Consider the following 14,831-nt stretch of genomic DNA (forward strand, 5'->3'; position numbering starts at 1 on the left):
AAAAGCATCTAGAGATGAGTATGTACAAAACTCTGACAGCATAGCAGTTACTCAATACGGGAGCCATGATTATTCTTACTATGGAGATGATGTGGATTCTGCCATCTGTCGCTGCTCAGAACTCTCTGTGCTGCAGTGCCCACTTCTGTAAAGGAGGGCGGCTACCATCAGACGATTGCTAAAGAAGTGGGAGGTTTGCAGTGTTGAGCCCGACCTCCATACACTTTCGTATGTTCTGCTTCGCTTAGTCAATCGTCTTGGCTGCAAAGTAGAGGAACCCATTCAAGCTATCAAATGAGTTTGCTGATGAACTTGATTACACTGGAGAGCATAGGACAGCCATGGCCCTGGAAGATTGTACCAAGATCCAGAAAGTCAAACAACCCCATAGGCGTGAACGACTCTTCCTTCGTTTCTCTCTCTGCATCCACTTCCCTTTCATCCTTTGATTTAGACCCACCTTTCTGTTTCTCAGCCCAGGTCTTCGAGAGTCATCCTAGCCCCTGCAAGTCCACCTTCTCACATACATCTCTGTCTCTGAGCACAGAGGTTTGAATAATGCCCTCAGCATGCTATTTCAATGTCTTGATGCCCAGACTCTGCAAATGATACCTTATTTGGAAAAGTAATCTTTGTAGGTATAACTGGGTTTAGGGTACTGAGATGAGATCATTCCGAACTCACCTATTAGACCTTAAATCCAATACCTCCTAAGAGGCAGAACTGGAAAGGACGGAGACCCAGAAAGAAGAGGAGCCCGTGTGAGCCAAGAGGGAGGGATCAGTGGTGCAGCTGCAGATGCCAGGGAACATCACCAGGCCCCAGAAGCTGGAAGAGGCCAAAGATCACTGTCATCTTGGGCCTCCAGAGGGAAGAGCACTTTGGCCAACACAATGACTTTGAACTCCTAATCTGGGACCGTGAAAGAATCCATTTCTGCTATTTTACTTCACCAAGTTTGTGATCATATTTGTTGTCGCAGCCATAGAAAAGCAATCCTAGGGGGCACTGGGGAGATGACTCTGTGGGTAGGAATGCTTACTGTACAAGGGTGGAGACCAAGTTCAAATACCCACCGTCCATGTAAAAACATCAGACATGGCCACACAAGTCTGCAACCCAAGCACTGTTAGATCAGAGACAGGGTGATTGCTGGAGTTTGCTACTTTCAGACTCAGTGAGTAGGAAACACCGTATCGAGGGGATAAGGTGGACGGTGACAGAACACGTGGCTGCAATGGAGACCAGAGGAGGGTGTTGGTGATGTGTGTGGCAGAAGAGGTGTGCAAGTGTGTGTGCCAGCTGCATGCCTGGACCCACGGCTCCTGTTTCCTCCGCTATTTTCCACATCCACAGTCTTCTCCCACCTGGCATTGGAGAGCAGATGATAAAGACAGAGTCAGAGAGAAGCCATGTAGCCCACTGGAGACAGACACTGGGAACTTTAGCCGGTAAGCCACAGCCACGTCACGATACACAGATTAATAAAAATGGGTTAAATTAATATGCAAGGGTTAGCCAATAAGAAGCTAGAGCTAATGGGCCAAGCAGTGATTTAATTAATATAGTTTCTGTGTGATTATTTTGGGTCTAAGCCAGGCCGGTAGCTGGGAACCAACTAGTGGCCCCCTGATACAACTAGGGAAGGGAAAGGAGGGCTGGGGACATGGTTCAGTTGTACAGTGCTTGCCCACCTGTACAAGACCTTAGGTTCAGGACTAAACACTGATCTTTTTAAAAGAACTGGGATTAAAGATGAACAAAGCATTTTAGAGAAAGAATAATGTTTGACTCTCTCTTCATGGCTGAATTAAAGGACCCAACCTGTTCTGATGGGACAAAGCCTTCGGCGAGGGGCATGCTCTGCTCTCTGCCTTCACGTGGTATGTTTCTCTGCAGATGAAGATGCTGTGGCCCTGATCTCTTTTCAGCCTAGAAGAAAGGGAGGCACCATGGTGCTTGCTGCAGTGCTGTATGGCTCTCCAAAGGATGTTTCAGTAAGTGCAGAGTCTCTCTGGAACAACTGCAAGGAAGGCCTGAGTTATCAGGAGTATCGTCAGGCCCTCATTCCGCCGAAGTTATTTGAGTACCAATCACTTTAAAGGGTCCTGAAAGCACAAAGATTAGGAAGACATGGACCGTTTCCCCAAGGGCCATGACGTAACAGAGTGAGTCCTAGTGTTTGAAGCCCAGGCCTGACGCTCTCAAGTCTAATCAGCCTGAGTACATCCTGTGCCCTCTTTGGCCATCAGTACTGAAGTCTACAAAGACATCCAGTCACACTTGCCTCTCCTGTTTCAAATATCCACGGGCTCATGGAGGTCATGGGCATGAATGTACTTCTTCATAAGCTACGAAGCTCTCACTGACAGCCACAGGCGACTCAGACTGGAGTGTGGGGTCAGCGCCCAGGGGTGGTGACAAGGTGCCCATGTCTCTAAGAGGAAGGAGGACAGAAACGGGGGCAGGTGCTGAGCCTATGGTCTCCCATACTTTACTGGGCTGAATGTCAGCAGGAAAACAGAAAGTCAAAGTTAAAAACGTCCTCATTGCCCTCATCTTGCCATTAGCCTAACTTTGAGGTCCAGGGGAGTCCGCAGGTCCCTGGACTAATTAGAAAAGCATGTGGACACTTCAGAGGGGTTAATAGAAGTCAGTGATGACTGAGATAGGACTTAGCCTTGCCACCACATGACCTTGAACACGGAGGGATTGACTTTTGAAAGGGCAAAACCAATGAGGGAAAATCTAAAATGATGTCAGGGCTTACGGAAGTGGCTCTTCTTGATAGGGCTATGGGAGGGAAGAAATAGAGTTAAGATACAGTGACAGTGGCGTTGCAGAGCTCCTTACTAAGTCAAATATTATCTGCCTGGCCCTACTAAACGTAGTCATGGCATTGATGATATACAAAAGGAAGCATTTCAATTTTTTATTAACTGTTCAATTAATAAGGGTAAAACTGGGTAGAAGAACATTGTGTCTGATATATGCAGGGGTAGACAGTATGGGATATGTGTAGTGTGTGTGTGTGCATGTGCGTGTGTGTGTGTGTACACCTTTGCACATGTATATTTCCTGATAGTCACAATGAAGTTGAAGACATAAACTCAAAGCCCAGTGGAATGGCATTACACAGTGCGTCTGTGTTCTTTAGAGTTCTCAAAGTCTTGCCCGGTCAAGTGTCTGACCTCTCTACTTAGTTCTTCATAAGCAAACTTTCCTCTGCTGTTGGCAGCTCTCACCCCAGAGTCACCCAGAGCCATGGCAGAACGAATCCCTCTACACAGCTGGAACTGGGAATTCCTGTGCAAATGCCAGCAGTTTGTTTCCAAGGATGTTTCCCATCCTGCACGAACAGTTCTTGTTTCTCTCTCAGAAAACACACTCTCCACTCTCCCTACAGCTAGCACAGTGTCACTGAGTCGCTAATGGCTCTGAATTCATAAACATGCAAAGACAGGGGTTAGCTAATCCAGTGACGTGTCTAACCTCTTCCCCATGTGCATACCTGGACCCCGGCTCCTGTTTCCTCCGCTATCTTCCACATCCACAGTCTTCTCCCACCTAGCATTGGAGAGCAGATGATAAAGGGGCCGCTGGCTCCTGCGTCCCTCGGCAAGCTGCCTGGAAGCTTTCCATAAATTTCTCGTGCACCTTTAAACTTTAATAACGAAGACTGGATTTGTGTGAACAAGTGGCAGATGGAATTTGCGAGGCAATTTATTTTTGTTCATTAAAATGTAGCCCGGCCCTCTCAGATCTCTGAGCACAAGGGGTGCTTTACCCATCTAATGAAACAGACGGCTGGCTATCCCGGGCAAGAGAGCACTCAGCGCTACATCTAAGTGCCCTCCCTCCCTGGGGCGTGACTGGGCTTTCTCTGTTATGAAAGTTTAAAGAAAGTGAGGTTTCGCTGGCAGCTCTTTGAAAGTGAGATCAAAATGAGAAAATGAACGGAGATGCTGCCACCTGGATGAGGAGGAACCTGTGAGAAGCCCTTAGCCAGAGGAAGCAGGAAGCTGCACCAGGTTTCCTGACCCACGGGAACAGGGAGATGAAAGACTCTCCATCTTAAGCCGCTGAAAAGGGAAGCACCCACACACACTTCCAACATTCTCCTGGTACCATCATTTCCCCTGTCGTCTTCTCTAATTTGGCGCTGTGAGCTGGTGCCACCAAACTAGGGCATAGGTAGTTCTTTTCCCCACCAAAGCCAGGACCTGCCAAGAGAGAGTCATCTCCAGGAAGCTGTGTGCATCACACATACGTGCGCACCATGTTATTGACTCTACTGGAGAAAGTTTGTTCTACGAAAATGTCAATTCATGCTTGAGATAAATAGACTCCCATGCTCCACTTAATACGAAACTTGGAAACTAATATTGATCACAGCAAACAAGAGCATTCGGAACTAGCGCCTGAAGAGTCTTGAATCCCACACTCAGTACCTGGAACATTGCTCTGTAGGTAATGGGACTTATCCCAGGATTTTTGAAGACAGGGTGGATGCTTAAAAAAAATTAACCTGAGGGTTTCTGGAAGAATGAAGAGGGGCAGGGAGAATCAAGGAGACTAATTGAGGGTCTGTGATAACTGTTTGTGGGAAAAGTAATGTAGGAATATCTAGAAGTAGGATGGATAAGAAAAAGGAGAAAATACCAAAAAAAAAAAAAAAAAAAAAACAGGGGCAGAGACATCTTAGAAATGGACAACTGGTTAGATAGAAGAAGAAGAAGAAAAAAGTGAGATTTCTTGATATTGATTGAGATTGGGAACATGAATAAAACACAAATTTGAGGATATTGCTGTTTAAAAGTCTGTTTATGCTGATGATCTGATGGAAACGGTACTTTGACTCTGTGATCTCCCGCTCCCCAACCCATAACTTCAGTCTACTCGTGAGAAAGGTGTCAGACAAATTCCAGGAGGTGGCATCCCACGTTATACTTGGCTGGCATGTCTCACAATATTCAAGGCCAACATGGAAAATCTGAAATATCATGACAGCAGAAAGGAGCCTAGGGAGATGAGACCACCAAAGACTCCTAGAGTAGAAGAGAAGACTTGGGAAGACTACAGGAGTGTGGATCAACGGTAAACTGAATATGTGATACTAACCCACCAACACAGGTTCACTAACTGTAAAAATCTGCCACAGACAAGCAAGATGCTGGCAGGAGAAAAGACGAGCTGTGGTGGGATGGAAGGGACTCGCTCCCCTCTCTGCCCCGCTGCTCTGCAAACTGGAGACTGAAGCTGGCTTCTGGAAGCATTGCTATGTATTGATCCATCCGTGGAGTCAGGAGTCCAGGGAACAGACAGGCTCTTGTCCCCCATCCACAGTTCCTTCCCATCACTAGAACTCGGTCACCTTTCCAACACCTGCCTGGGGGGGGGGGGGAGGCTGAGCTGGAGCCGAGCACTCTGCCACATGTTACCCAGCCATCTGGAGTTTCGGTACTGATGTTGAAATGACAAGAAGCACATCGTGGTGAGGCAATGAATAATGGGGCAACAGAGGGGAATATGGGCCTGAGAAGAGGATGGCTGTGTGTGTGTGTGTGTGTGTGTGTGTGTGTGTGTGTGTGTGTGTGTGATACACATGAAGGTCAGACGACAACTTTGAGGAGTTAGTCCTCACCTTCCACTCTGATCATGAGGCCATCTCTCTTGTGTTTGCTGCTATGTTCAGCCATCTAGCTGATCCACAGCTTCAGGGCAGCTCGCCTGTTCCAACTCCCATTTCTCAGAGGAAGGTCGAGGTTCCCGATACACGCTTGCATATCCAGCTTTCCCATGTGGCCTTCAGGAACTGAACTCAGATTGTGAGCCTTGCACAGCAAGCATGTTTACACACGGAGTCATCTCCCTGGCCCAGGTATGCTTTTTCCACGGCTGTGTTAGGGTTGAAAAGAACCGGGGTTATACCTTGAAAAGCCACAAAGATTTTTGATTTACAAACTTTTTGGATTTTGTTTCCAGTGGGATGTAGCCTCAACGGTGTGCACGCAGCCTTTCCCTTCCTTTGCAACCAGTGAAGACAACTTATGGCAGATAGCTTGCTCAGAAGCCAACTGACCACGGAAAATATCAGTGGTTTAGTCCCCAGTTCCGATTGTTGTTGACAAGGGCCACAGCTCCAAGGATGCAAAGTCTATGACCAAGAACGTTGTGTGACTTTGATGCTCTCGTTAGAGGTGAGAAGAGGCAAGGAGGTGGAGAGGGACAGAAAGACTCTGAGACAGACTTAACTTGGAGTCGTGGCTCCACCACATGCTAGCTGTTTGACTTTGAACAAACCTCTTTATTTTAGTTCCCCTTCTATAAAAAAAAATGGTTCTAGGGATGGTATCTGCAGGAATGGAACACTGTGAAAATTAAACATTACACTCTGGGTAATGTGTCAATGCATTCAGCCTGGCATATGGCATCAAAATTAGCTGATAGTCTGTCTCCTCCTGCAGGAGAAGCCTGTGCCAGCTCCACCACACACCCCTGGAGATGCCACGCTGAGAGATCACGCACCTCCCCCCATGCCTGCTGCTCCTATGCCAGAGGCTAATAGCAAGGACACCTGCAGGTAAGGGTGAGAGCTCAGCTGTCAGGGTTTGAATCTCAGCTATGGCGCTTCCTACTTTTCCTGCCTTGGGCAAGTAAGAATTCTTTGGGTCCAGTTTATCCCTTTGTAAAATGAAGGCGATAAAGGAAACCACACCGTAGACCTATTGTGAAGAGTCAGGGAGATTCAGCCACAATGTAACAGTAAGAGGGGCCACTGTCCTGCTGTGCCCTAGTCCATGTTATAGCCACAGTGTGATTAGATCATCCATTCTACAGTGGGTAGCATTCGAGTTGCTTCCGGTTGGGGTCTATGAAGAGTTCCAGTAGTTTCTGGTAAGTCTACATATACATTGTCTGGGTCAAGTGGAACTTCCTGGCCTGAGGGTGTCAGCTTTTACAGACACTGGCAGTCGGTTTGCTAAACCTGCTGCTCCCTTTGAAAGCCCTCCCGGAGAGCTGTGAAGATGGACTAAGACTGACTTCTTCCACACCCTCAGCCGCACTTGGCAGACTTTCCAACGTTCTCATTTTAGCCCTCTGAGTAGATGGAGTGCTGATGTATGTAGTTTATATGTGCATTTCCCTGGTGACTAATGCATTTGAACACCTTGCCATGTGTGCTCTGAACAGTGTGGCGTGTAGCAGGCATCTGGTGAATGCTAGCTAGTCTCTTCGCTGTTATTCTCTGAAGTATAATTTTCAAAGAAGGGATACAAGCCGAAACTTCTAGAACTTTTAACTTTATAAACTCCTCTGGCCTGCCTTCTATCTTCCCCACACACCTTTTCGCCTCTTCCCTTGGCCAGCTGCCCCCACTCCTGACAGATCCAGACATGCTAAATGAGAGGAAACTTCCCATCCCCACCACAAGCAGGCTTCCACCTCTGCTCAGCGGTGCCACCTCCAAGAGACTCAAGCTGCTGAGACTCCAGGCCACCCCCAGTCTCATCCTTTTGACCCCAGCTCCCTCTGTTCCTTCCTGATGAATGGCTTTGACAACTTTCTCATTAGTACGGCCGCTGGTCCAAATCTGACTTGAATCTTTAATGCTTTCTGTTAGGAAGGATGCTTTGGTTTTTAAGACACTCACACAATTCCCTTTGCAAAGCCTGTATCCTGAGGGGTTTGTTAATGCATCAAACCACAGACCTCTGAGGAAAATTCCACAATGTCCCCAAAACAAGAAAGCAGTTAAGCTCTTAGCAACGCCCCCCCCCCCATTCCTCCCCAGTTCAGCCCCTAATGGCGAACTCCAAGAGAACAGAAGAAAAAGCCATTGTGTAATTGATGGCGGACTTACATCTTTCAGGTTCTTGGGAAAAAGAGAAAATGAAGGCAGCTTAAAAATTTCGAAACCAGGTCAAACCTTTTCATTTATGTTTATATAAAAGCCTCCATTACGTAATGTAAGAGAAATAATTTATTCTCTAAGTAGCTGGGTTGAGAACCCCTTTCACATGAGACCTGCCGCCACTAGGGCATTTCCTTGGAGTACTCACACGGACCCAAATGTGAGCCCTTCCCACAGGAACTCTGAGAGGCAGATGCGAGCAGTGAAATCCAGCCATGCCCTCCATCTCCTCAAGCCCCATCACTCTACCCAGGCTGCTCCATTATGTACAACAGTAGGTTTTCAGACCTCGAGAGATTCCATTTTATGAGGAACTCCTGACTCCACTTTGAGGGAACCCTGGGTGGACCACAGACTCTTCCATCTTGCAGGTAACACTCATCCAGCCTAAAGTGATAAATGACTTATTCCTAGGAGTTGAGAGGGAGCCACTCTATAAATTTATTGGGGAGAGTTGAGGCCGCAGAAAGGGTCACATGGGTGTGTTCAAATCCTTTCGGGGAAACCAGGTTCAGGAACTTACCATACACATCAGACCACGGAAAGGGTGTAACTGCCACACCTGGACCCTAAAAGGTGATGGACACCTCACACCATGGTGGAATGACCCCACAGCGATCTGACACCTGACGTGTGTGTGAAGGAGCAACAACCAGAGGATTTCTTGACTATCCCTGGGCCTTCGCTCTCACCCCAGCACCCTGCTGCTGACACAGAGTACTCAGCCGTCTGTCCATGCACTATTTGGCCCACCTGGACCTGAACCTCCCTTCTCCTACTCTCAGACCCTGGTTCAGCCTTTCATCTTACACACAGCTGGGCTCCCCAGCTTTCTTTTGGACCCCTGACTCTGACAGCCACCACAGCAACTCCCTCCTGGTGCTGGTCTGGTTCATCTTATCAACACAGATGCTCTCGGCTGCATCTCCAACGTCTTGGGGTCTCCAGTGTAAAATGCCCGATGTTCACAGCTTCAGGTAATGTCTGTCCTCTCTGGGCATCCATGCAGGAACTGCCCTGCCAAACACCTTGCCTCAGGGCTTTTCTTACCCTAAATGTGGAGGAAGATTCCTTAACCTCTTTCCTGTGTCCTTCTTGGCTGCAAATTCGGAACCACATTGCCAAGTTCTTCTGCTTGCTGGGGATGGAACCTGGGCCCTTCCTTGACTGGCATTTGCATAATCTTTCTGTTGCTGGTGGCTTCCTTTGTTGTTCAGGCTTTCCTCTAATTCCTTTTCACGTGCAGGAAGCTTAACTGGGTGGGGTCTTGCCTTGAGGTCACCACTTCCTTTATTCCGGTTAGCAGCAGGCTCGTCTTTAAGCTTTTTATCTCCTTGAGCACAGGGCTTTGCTCGGACATTCCACGTCCTGGAGCTCTTTTTTCTTCCAACTGCACCTTTTGTATTTCTTTTTTTGCCCTACTTGCTCTTTTCCATTGTAGATCTGCATTAGGGTGACTACAGCAACCACGTGACATGGTCACTATTAGGCTGTCTTAAAATCTCTGCCAACAACATTAATCTAAAGCTCTACTATTTAGGCTCCAGCAGACTTTTAGGACAGGGGCCGAAAGCAGCCTGGTTCTTTGCTAAAATACCACAAGAACGGTCTCTAGGCCACTTCCTAACATTCTTCCTCTGAAACCTCTTGGACTTGGACTGGAGAGTCTACACTGCCTTCAGCACCACTGTCTTCCATGTTCTTACTAGGAGGGCTCATTAACCCTGCTTAAAGGGTTCAACTGCTTTTCTAGTCTAAAGTCCTGCATTCCTCCAAACAGGAGTATGGTCGGGCTGAACACAGCAACACTCCACTCCTGGTACCAACTTCTGTCTCATCACTGTTCTACCACTGTGAAGACACACTGTGACCAAGGCAACTTTTATAAGAGAGAGCCTTTAGTGCTGGGCTTGCTTCCAGTTTTCTGGGGGGGGGTTAGTCCACCATCACCATGTCAGGAAACAGACAGGTTCAATACTGGAGCAGCGGTGTGAGACCAAAACAGGACACACACCCCTTGCAGGTGTAGTAGAGGTCTGTGTGCAGTTAAGAATAAGTGCCTGTTTGCCTGCTCGCTTGACCCATCTGCAGTGGAGGTGCTGGATCACGTGTTGGTGGAGATACACAGGCAGGAAGTATGTCAGGATGCATGCTTGCCCCTGATTGGACCTGATGGGAAATACAGTGGCCCAGTGGTTTTGCCTTTTTAAGCCACTACGAAAGAGGATACATGGCCATTGTCTGGGAACCCAGAGAGGGACATGGCCAGAGCCCATCCACCTAGCCAGTATTTAATTAAAGCTTGCTGCAAAGTTGGCTTTAAATTGTGGCAGTGGTCTTATTCCCAACAGCAGCCGAAAGCTTTATATCCTGATCCACAGGCAGCAAGCAGAGAGAGCGACACACCAGGCCTGGTATGAGCTTTGGAAACCTCAGTGCTCACCCAGTGACATACTTCTGTCAACAAGGCCATGCCTACTCCAATATGGCCAGACTTCCTAATCTTTCTAACTTTTCTTAAACAGGGTCACTCCCTCGTGACTAAACATTTAAATACATGAGCCTATGAAAGCTGTTCCCATTCAAATCATCACAAATGTGTGCCTGTGACAGATTAAGAAAACAAACGGTGTTGGACTTATATTCTGGAAGACCAGGCATTAAATGTATTAAGAAGTTTTATGCATCCTGGCGTCTTTTTTTCTCGGGATATTAAAGTAACAAGTGGGCCATTTATTGCTATTGTAATTTATTGTAATATTTTACGGTAATAAATGAGGCATGAGATGGCTCAGCGGGCAAGGGCGCTACTTGCCAAGCCTGGCAACCTGCGTTTGAGCAATGGCACTCATCTGGTGAAGGGAGAAGTTGTCCTGTGTGTGTGTGTGTGTGTGTGTGTGTGTGTGTGTGTGAGAGAGAGAAAGAGAGAGAGAGAGAGAGAGAGAGAGAGAGAAGTGTAGTGTGTCTGTATCTATGTGTATTTCCATTTTACATGTGCTTTTTGATACCTTCATAGAAAAAGACTACAAGGATCTATACCATATCTATATATCAGAGTAGCTGTTAGGGACACTCTGTGTAGGGACACTCAGGAACTACTCACCCCAGAGAGTACAACCAGAATGGAGAAAGATGAGATCAGTTCCTCCTTTAGACTGGTATTCTTGGAGGTTTTGTAACAAAGAAAGGGGGGTTTTGTTTGTTTCTTTGTGTTCAAGACCAAGGATATTTTAAAGATATTCTACACTAATCCCTGGGGCCTGAGGCCCAAGAAGGATGCATCCATGTCCAAGTCCAAAAACGGTATCTGCTGTGTTCCAACTTCATTCCTGCTCTGCAAGCCACAGTGGCCTTCCCATCAACCCACGGGGGTCACAGAGTAGCAGCAGTCCAGGCCTGGAAAGGAGCAATCGAGGAAGGAGAAAGAACGCCACTGTGCCCTGGAAGCAGATGGCGTCTGGGAGAGAAAGCCTGCTTGGCATGGAGGAGGGAATGAAATCACAGGGGAAGCGAGGAATGCAGCAGAAAAGAAATCAGCCAAAGGAGGTGGTAATTAAGTGTGAAGCTGGGGTTTTTCAGCTTGGCGAAAGTCGGAGGCCCCTGCACAGTTCTGAGACCGTGCTCGGGCACTGGTTTTCAGTGCGTTTCTCTTTTTTCAAAGGAATCACTCCAGCTCGAGCTCTGAACCTGATCCCAACACCAGTTTAATAGCAACCAACGAAGAACTGCAGCTTTCAAATCATTTCTTCGGAGTGAAAGATCGCCTGGGGCGAGCCGGCATGCTCCCTGGGGTTCTGTTATGCTCCCTGCATGGGTAGGGTAGGCAGGACAGCCATCGTGTTAATACACCCAGAACTATCAAGACACATTTCATTCCCCGGCCCTTCATAGCATTAACCAAGGCAACCGCATCTGGAACGTCCAATAACAAAGAGATTAATTGATGGATTATTTTGCACTAAATTGCTTGCTGTCGCAGCTGCTCTGAGCATTAATGAGCACCAGAAAGCCAGGGCTGCTCCAGCAGTGAACAGCTGTAGAGGCTGTAGGCCAGCTCCCTAGCTGGTGAGAGACAGCTGTCCCTATGTCTACACTGACCCCTCCAGCCATTCCAGCAAGAGTTTCGGAAGGCTAGATTTTGTATGTGGTCCTGCTTAACAGTTAGATGTCCACATCCGCTGTCACAAAAATGCATTATGATTTCACGATGCCAGCAATCAAACTGAAGGCACGGAGAGAAATCTCCTCCAGACATAGTCAGAACCTTCCCAGACCTCATAAATCTGGACCTGTGGTACAAGTCTATTTTAACAGGAAGCTTTTGGGCTAAATCATCTCTAAACATTGCATATAGAAGATGGACAGTCTAGATACTTATATACAAAGCTTGAGTTTAGTCTCACAAAGCAAAAAGCAAACACGTACATGGGCTGCAGGGACAGATTAGCAGACAAGAGCACTTGCCACTCTTGCACAGGTTCCAAGTTTGGTTCCCAGCACCAAAAATCAGGTAATTTGCAACCAACTACCTGTAATTCTAGCTCTGGGGAAATTAATGCCCTCTTCTGGCTTCTATAGAAACCTGAACATATGTAATACAGAGAGATACACATATACAAACACATAAATTATATGTTATATGTGTGTGTGTTTGTATATGTATGTATGCATGTGTGGGTGAATGGATGGATGGGTATTCGTGGACTGGTAAATTAGTCTTCCCACCTACAAAGTTCATTTGTATGTTACTTTCCTCTCTATGAAGGGATTTGTCGATGTAAGTGCAATGTCTTTATCCCACACTACAAAATTACTAAGTCTTTAAAGTCATCTAATTCTCAGTTTATATCAAATTTCCCCAATAAATGTATTCAAACCAGAACATAAACAAGGTCAATATATTAGATTACACACACACACACACTTTCATTTTCTCTAGTTCTGTATACCGAGATCACAAAGGATTAGGGAAGTAAAACCCTGCTCAATAAAATGATATGAGTTGTGTATTTATTCCCATGCCTCCCTGCTGATCCGAGAAATAATTTATGGTCTGGACTGGTCCCGTACCATGACAGAAAAAGCAATGAGACAGAGTCTGGGGGCAACTGATTCTAGCTCTATAACACCTGTGCCAGACTTCCAACCTATAGACATGTGAAATTACAAGTTAGTAAAGTCACCGTTTGTAGTCAGTTGTTATAGTAATGACAGAAAACAGAGTATACCATTGGTTCAGCAGTTAAAAGAATTTACTGCTCTTGTGGAGGACCTAGGTTCAGGTCCCATTGCCCACATGGCTGCTCATAGCCAGCATAATTCTAGTTCCAAGGTGCCCGATGCTCTCTTCTGACCTTTGCAGGCACATAAGCAACACACATATATGTTGACAGAAGTTTCTGTCCTGCCCGGTCCCACAGCCGTTTAGTCCCAAAGAAACACACAGAGACCTACATTATTTATAAACTAACTGGCCTATTAGCTCAGGCTTCTTATTAATTAATTCTTGCATCTTATATTAACCCATAATTCTTGTCTGTGTTAGCCATGTGGCTTGGTACCTTTTATCAGTGAGACATTCTCAGCTTGCTTCCTCTGGGTGATGACTGAGTCTTTCCTCTTCCCAAAATTTTCCTATTCTAGTTGCCCCACCTATACTTCCTGCCTGGCTATTGGCTAATCAGCATTTTATTAAACCAATACAGGTGACAAATCTTTACAGGGTACAAGACCATTGTCCCACAGCACATATACACGCAAGAATAAATAATCTTTGGAAATGAATGTTGGTATCATCAGTATGTAGAAAATGTCTAAATCCATTTTTTGAAAGTCTAGTGATTGCTGACAGAAGAGATCTGGGGGAGCTTGTGGAATTTTAATATTAAATCAGTGACTCAGTTAGGGGTTTTGTTGCTGCAACATAACTCCTTGACTAAAAAGCAAGTGAGGAGGAAAGGGTTTATTTGGCTTACACTTCCATATCACTGTTCATCGAAGGAGGTCAGAACAGGAACTCAAAAGGAACATGAACCTAGAAGCAGGAGCTTATGAAGAGGCTACAGCGGGATGCTACTTCCTAGCTTGCTTACCCTGGCTGGCTCAGCCTGCTTTCTCATAGAACCCAAGACCACCAGCCCAGCGATGGCACCACCCACAATGGGCTGGCTCTCTCCCATCAAGCACTAATTAAGAAAATGCCCTACAGCCAGATCTTACAGAGGCATTTTCTCAAGTGAGGCTCCCTCCTTTCAGATGACTCTAGCTTGTGTCAGGTTGCCACAAGACCAGCCTGTACAATCAGAATAATGAGAACAACACACCAAGACAACTGAGGAGCTGACAGGGCATGGGAACAAACCAGGAGACAGTGGTTCTTTTGAAGGCAAGAGTGAAGAACCCGCGTCACAGGCAGTTTTGGGATCAAGTCGACTCCTATTCAAAGGAGAGGAAGATTGCCCAAGTTTCTCCAGCTGGTCTAGAGTACCTCTTAACAATGAAAGCACCACAACCCACCCTTTACTCAGGGAAGATGGCATTTTCCATAAGTGTATCAATAAAGAAAAAGTTTTCCAAATTGAAAAAGTTAGTATACACCACAACTTAATTATTTGAAAATGAAGAAGAGGAAACCCAACAGTTGTTTAGGCTTCGCAGATGCCATGAAAGCCTGTTTCTCCTTTCAGTACCCCTTTCCTCTTGCCAGTTAAAAATCCCATACTAAAGGATGAGAAAGCTGAAGGTGTAGCTCAGTTGGTAGAGCACTTGCCTAGCACACACGAAGCCCTGGATTCGGCACCAGTGCTGCATGAATTGGATGTGGCGGTCCACTTCTATAACCCTAACACTGGGGCTGTGGAGTCAGGAGGAGTAGAAAAGTTCAAGATCATCCTCAGCTACACAGTGAGTTCAAGAC

This window comes from Alexandromys fortis, unplaced genomic scaffold (assembly GCF_014885135.2).
Source record: "Alexandromys fortis isolate MF-2015 unplaced genomic scaffold, M_Fortis_MF-2015_v1.1 scaffold_1, whole genome shotgun sequence".
NCBI lineage: Eukaryota > Metazoa > Chordata > Mammalia > Rodentia > Cricetidae > Alexandromys > Alexandromys fortis.